The sequence below is a fragment of the Theropithecus gelada genome, chromosome 7a (assembly GCF_003255815.1).
Source record: "Theropithecus gelada isolate Dixy chromosome 7a, Tgel_1.0, whole genome shotgun sequence".
Lineage (NCBI taxonomy): Eukaryota > Metazoa > Chordata > Mammalia > Primates > Cercopithecidae > Theropithecus > Theropithecus gelada.
The window spans coordinates 52,018,519-52,025,312 of record NC_037674.1 but is presented as its reverse complement, the minus strand read 5'-3'; the positions used below and the strand labels follow the sequence as shown (position 1 = coordinate 52,025,312).

General features: G+C 38.4%; 1 protein-coding gene across 1 annotated transcript in view; it reads left to right on the top strand.

Moving 5' to 3' along the window:
- Positions 1-6,794, top strand: part of NRG4 (neuregulin 4) — a 118,968-nt gene continuing 112,174 nt past the window's right edge. The window contains exon 1 of the transcript XR_003120230.1: positions 1-64. The gene's annotated coding sequence lies outside the window, so the exon portion shown is untranslated. The remainder of the gene's footprint in view (positions 65-6,794) is intronic.

Sequence of the window (6,794 nt, the reverse complement as noted above, 5' to 3'; positions counted from 1 at the left end):
ATACCTGTTTGTTTCTAACGTGGCTGTAGTTGGCATTCTATCCCATACCAAGATACCTTTTGAGGTAAGTCAGATTTTCTTTTAGTTAAAAAGACTACCTTTTCAAGAGTACCAGGATCACATAAATGGAACATTTGTACATGTATGTAGCTGCAAGATTATGGAAGGATAGAGATGATGTTGATTCTGTGACTGTCTGAAAAAGATTGATAGCAGAGTTAAAGCTTTTGTTCTCTTGAGATAGTTGCTTGTGAAAATAGAACAAATGAATCTGATGCCATGTGATTAGTGAAAATTTGAATAATGCCCAAAGTCCTTAAATTGTTAATGTGATGTAAATGTTAATATTTTGAAAGCTCTTCTAAATGTTATAATATAACCTCACTTATTTGGAATGTACAGGTAGAAAGCCAATCTGAGTTGGTAAAAGCCTGAAAAATGGAATATATGTGACTTTGTGTTGTATTTATTTTAAATTTGAGTACATACAATAATATCTAAGTCATTTTTTATTTTTATTTTTATTTATTTATTTTTTTGAGATGGAGTTTCGGTCTTGTTGCCCAGGCTGGAGTGCAATGGCATGATCTCAGCTCACCTCTGCCTCCCAGGTTCAAGTGATTCTCCTGCCCCAGCCTCCCTGAGTAGCTGGCATTACAGGCATGCACCAACACACTAAGCTTTTTTTTTTTTTTTTTAAAGTAGAGATGGGTGTTCTCCATGTTCGTCAGGCTGGTCTCGAACTCCTGACCTCCAGACCTCAAGTCTGCCTGCCTTGGCCTCCCAAAGGATTGGGATTACAGGTGTGAGCCACTCCGCCCGGCCGGCCGCTAAGTTGTTTTTTTAAAAAATCCTGCTGAGATGGCTTTAGCAAAAATGATTGACTAGTAACTAGTGACATTCATGTGCATGCAGTCTGTGTGGATACAATACAAAACATAATACCATGGACTCAGTAGGCTCTCAATAAAAATTAATTGTAAAGTTTTCTCATAAGTAGGTTAAGAATACTTAATGCAGCAAGCCCATTCTTCAAAGTTAGTACTTAGAGCAGATTTTACCTTGAATGGAATACTAAGAGTGAGGCAATAAGAACAGTAGATTTTGGTTATGGACAATAGTAATTCTCATTATCTGTGAAGAATTTAAACTACAATAAACGCACTAAAAGTCTGTTTTTTATTTCCAGTAATTTTTATGTACCAGTAATTCTAAACTGTGTCAATAATAAAATAGTCCTCCATGAAAAATCTCTTATGGATCTGGATTTTAAACAATTTCTGTATACGAATTTTTTTATTTTTTTTATTTATTTTTATTTTTATTTTTTTGAGACAGAGTCTGGCTCTGTCACCCAGGTTGGAGTGCCGTGGTGCAATCTCTGCTCACTGCAAGCTCCGCCTCCCGGGTTCACACCATCCTACTGCCTCAGCCTCTCGAGCAGCTGGGACTACAGGCGCCCACCACCACAGCTGGCTAATTTTTTGTATTTTTAGTAGAGATGGGGTTTCACCATGTTCGCCAGGATGGTCTCGATCTCCTGACCTTGAGATCCGCCCACCTCGGCCTCCCAAAGTGCTGGGATTACAGGCGTGAGCCACCGCGTCCAGCCACTATACAAATTTAAACTTTAAATCACCATATTTTAATTATTTTTTTAAATAAACAGTGTTCTCTACATGGAAATTAATTTAGAGAACTCCCACTCATACAATTGTCCTTCAGTAAACATGGACTCAGTTACTGTATATATTTCCAAGTAAACTCATAAAAGTTCAGAGTGATTCAAGACTTTAGGCACAGTTCATGTTTGCAACCCTGATGGTCCATATTCCTGCATTTAAACAGTAGATTCTTTGTAAACAATGGTAGCACAGTGATTGTAAGGATGAAGAAACAGAACTTGATTACTTCAACATTGTTGTATGTGACCACTTAGAGTGTTTGTTTATAAAATTTAAGAGTGAAACATAGTGCAAACTTTGAGGTATAATATTTTTGTTTCATGGAATTATCCTCTTGAATAATTTTTTTTGAGACAGGGCTTTGCTCTGTTGCCCAGGTTGGAGTGCAGTGGCACAATCTGGGCTCACTGTAGTCTCCGCCTCCCCGGTTCAAGCAATTCTCCTGCTTCAGCCTCCTGAGTAGCTGGAACTACAGGTGCCTGGTACCAAGCCTGGCTAATTTTTCTATTTTTTTAGTAGGGACAGGATTTCACCATGTTGGCCAGGCTAGTCTCCAGCTCCTGACTTCAAGTGATCTACCCACCTCAGCCTCCTAAAGTGCTGGGGATTATAGGCATGAGCTACTGTGGCCGGCCCCGTCTTGAATAATTGAATTCAAATAATACATTTAACTTTGATTTTTTTTTATTTTTTCATTGTTAATAGTTGCTTCAAAACTAAAAAAGAAATCAAGAAAGTAAGAGGTATAATGTTATTTCGTACTGCAAACAAATCAGTATGTAGGCATATGTGTTTTTTATTTTTTGAAAATGATAATTTCATTACAATTTCCTTTTTTGTACTATAATACTTACTTTATTTTCTATTGGTATATAAGTGGAGTTGAATAAAAGACAATTTCCACTGTCTCTTTCCTATTGTTTCATTTCATGATTATTACTGAAAAATAATTTTATCACATAGAGGAAGGGGTAATAAAAAAAAATGATCCCTCTGACCTGAGGTCAGGAGTTTGAGACCAGCCTGGCCAACATGGCGAAACTCTGTCTCTACTAAAAATACAAAAATTAGCTGAGCGTGGTGGTGGGCGCCTGTAATCCCAGCTACTCAGGAGGCTGAGGCTGGAGAATAGCTTGAACCTGGGAGGCAGAGGTTGCAGTGAGCTGAGATCGTGCCACTGCACTCTAGCCTGGGCAACAAGAGCGGACCTCCATCTCAAAAAACAAACTAAAAAAATGATCCCTCTGGCTAGGTGCAGTGACTCATACCTGTAATCCTAGCACTTTGGGAGGCTGAGGCGGGCAGATCGCTTGAGCTCAGGAGTTCAAGATCAGACTGGGCAACGTGGTGAAACCCCTTCTCCACCAAAAATATTTTAAAAATTAGCCAGATGTGGTGGTGTGCACTTGTTGTCCCAGCTGCTCGGGAGTCTGAGGTGGGAGGAGGGCTTGAGCCTGGGAGGCAGAGGTTGCAGTAAGCCAAGATTGCACCACCGCACTCCAGCCTGGGTGACAGTGTGACACCCCGTCTCAAAAAAAAAAAAAAAAAATCCCTCTGGATGTCAGATGTTCTAAGTATGTTAATGGGCCCAAATGATCACCAAGTGAATGGTATTCAGTTTTTAAGTGAGTTCAGTTATGTGTTTAATATTTGGAATTTTGCATGTACTCTATGAAGACCCATTCCTTTGGCTACACAATTCATGGGCCAAAATGGTATATCAGCGAGTGCATATACATGTATTGAAAACACAAAAATGATCTACTATTCCAATTGTGGTATAATTATTTTACAATAATTAAAATTATATTAAATTTTAAATTAAAATATAATTAAAATAGTGTAGGCTATTTTAAAACCTAGCAAGTACAGGCTGGGTGCAGTGGCTTATGCCTCTAATCCCAGATCACTTGAGGTCAGGAGTTTGAGACCAGCCTGGCCAACATGATGAAACCCTGTCTCTACTAAAAATACAAAAATTAGCTGGGCATGGTAGCATATGCTGGAAGTCCCAGCTACTCAGGAGACTGAGACAGGAGAATTGCTTGAACTGGGAGGTGGAGGTTGCAGTGAGCCAAGATTGTGCCACTGCACTCCTGCCTGGACGACAGAGCAAGACTCTGTCTCAATAAATAAATAAATAAATAAATAAATAAATAAATAAATAGAACCTAGCAAGTACATATCCATGTGTTTATTAAAAGAATCCTAGTAATTGCTGACATTTGTTGAATGCTTACCATATGTCAGGCACCATTCTATGTGCTTTATATATACTAATTTATTTTTTCATAGCAGTCCCATTGGGGAGTTCTAGTTATTAATCTCATTTTACAGATGAAGAAACCGAGGCACAGAGGGATTAAGTAGCCTGCTCAAGATCACACAGCTAGTAAGGAACCGAGATTCAAATTTGGGGAGTCTGATTCAGAGACTTTAAATTCAACACTGGTGCCTCACTGCCTCACGTATGTACACAAAGTTGTGCCTAAATAAATTTGAGGAATCATTAAGTAGTAGGAAAAGCATTCTGGATTCCAGAATTCCAGCTCCAGTTCATTCTGTAACTTTGAGTATGGCAAATAAATGGAAGTCTCTAATTTAGAGAGACTTGTGCTTACTCTATCTAGAAGTTCTCTAAGTTTTTTTCTAACTCTAAATTTTTATGATTCTATGATTATCTTTACATAAAGGAGAAAATTTATCTTTTTACTTTCTAACAGACTAAAAGTGAATCAGAAAAATAAAGAACCAGCATCAAATTTGAAGGTAGATAAATTTTTTATGTTTTGTAGTTACAAAAAAAATTATTCTTAAACCTTTTATGTTCGTTATTTGTATGACTACAGAAAGCCCATAAACTTCTGAAGAATCGATTGTTGCATTCTATTGACTAAATAAAAATTTGGGGTATTAATATATGCCACTTTGATATGATTAAGGTAATCTGAGCTATTGCCTTGATCTTAGTGCCAAATAAAGTAAAAGCTCTTTGAGAAAATTAACTTTCTAAATGGAAGATAGATCATATACTACTTTTTTTCCTCTTCTTTCCCACAAAGACTACCACCTTATTAAAATGACAAGCCATATTAGGCTTCTATCTGTGATAATACCTGTAACATTTTTTTTCTTGGGGAACACAAAACATAAAAAGTAACTTTCATAATAAAAGAAATATAATTCCTCGTCCTTCCAAAATCCATTTGCATAGTATGAAGTGGCTCCTCACCACCGTCTAATCTTTTAGTAAAATTATATTTCCCTCTTAACCCAACTCCTAGCCTTTTATTTGGAAATAGTAACAGTAGTTTTTCTGGGACTTAAAAAGTTGTGAAAAGGAGAAAAATTAAACATGTCGACAAAGTGAAACTTCTGCTTCTTACTAAAAAGTCCTTTGAGGTACCACTAAGTAAAAGAAAAACATTCATATGAAATTTGCATATATATTCTACTTTCCTTCTCTTCGTGTATTACTAAAATTGTTATATAAATATTCTGTTCTTGCTTATTTCTTTATAGTGGCCACAAATTCTATTAAAGCAGAAGAAATAGTGTGAACCATAAAAGAGAACCAGTTTCCTCTCTACTCTGCAATTTAGAGGAAAAATTTTCATCCAAGGACAGATCAGGTAAGTATTCATTCTTTTAAATGTTTTGGGGCTATATATGTAGCCATAATTTGTTAATTATAATCCTAGATCATTGGTTTGATTTAACTAAGAGACAATAAGGTAGTCTCTGCAATATGGAAAATTCTGTAATGTTAGTTTTATGGGTTTCAATTCTGTTTGAGAAGACCGTATGTATAGAAGTATGTTCAATTAGGCCAGGCACGGTGGCTCACGCCTGTAATCCCAACACTTTGGGAGGCTGAGGTGGGCAGATCATGAGGTCAGGAGATCAAGACCATCCTGACTACCACGGTGAAACGCCGTCTCTACTAAAATGACAAAAATAAGTTAGCCGAGTATGGTGGTGGGCGCCTGTAGTCCCAGCTACTCTGGAGGCTGATGCAGGAGAATGGCATGAACCCGGGAGGTGGAGCTTGCAGTGAACTGAGATCGCGCCACTGCACTCCAGCCTGGGCGATACAGTGAGACTCTGTCTCAAAAAAAAAAAAAAAAAAAAAGAAGTATGTTCAATTATATGTATTTATTTAGAAAAATAGAAACAACAAAGTACTGTTGCTGGTTAAGTTTAAGTCTGGTCTTTGTGATTTAAAAATAACGTGAATAGAATTAAAGTTTTAGGCTGAGCATGGTGACTCACGCCTGTAATCCCAGCACTTTGGGAGGCCAAGGCGGGCGGATCAAGAGGTCAGGAGTTCAAGACCAGCCTGCCCAACATGGTGAAACTCCATCTCTACAAAAATACAAAAAATAAAAATAATTTGAAAAAATGACCGAGTGTGGTGGTGAGCGCTTGTAATCCCAGCTACTTGGGAGGTTGAGGGAGGAGAATTGCTTGAACCCGGGAGGCGGAGGTTGCATTGAGCCAAGATCATGCCATTACACTCCAGACAGGGCAATAGAGTGAGACTCCGTTTCAAAAAAAACAAAAACAAAAACAAAATGAAGGCTTGGGGCGACAATAATGCTTTTCCAGTAGATGAGATGCTGTCATACAGAGGATGGTGCCTGTTCTTTTCTAACCTCTACAAGGGAAAAACAGCAGGAAAAAATTTGGGAGGCCGAGACAGGCGGATCACGAGGTTGGGAGATCGAGACCATCCTGGCTAACACGGTGAAACCCCGTCTCTATTAAGAAATACAAAAAACTAGCCGGGCGAGGTGGCGGGCGCCTGTAGTCCCAGCTACTCGGGAGGCTGAGGCCGGAGAATGGCGTAAACCCGGGAGGCGGAGCTTGCAGTGAGCTGAGATCCGGCCACTGCACTCCAGCCTGGGTGACAGAGCGAGACTCCGTCTCAAAAAAAAAAAAAAAAAGAAAGAAAAATCAAAGATTTTGAAATTAAGAATATTTGAGGTTGTAGTTATTTACTTTTGGAAATTGTGGAATCCTCTTTCTAGAAGACTTTCCAAGTAGTGAATATCTGCTGAGAAAAGCTTATCTACCGCTTATACACCCATCATGAGGTCTTCTAACCTT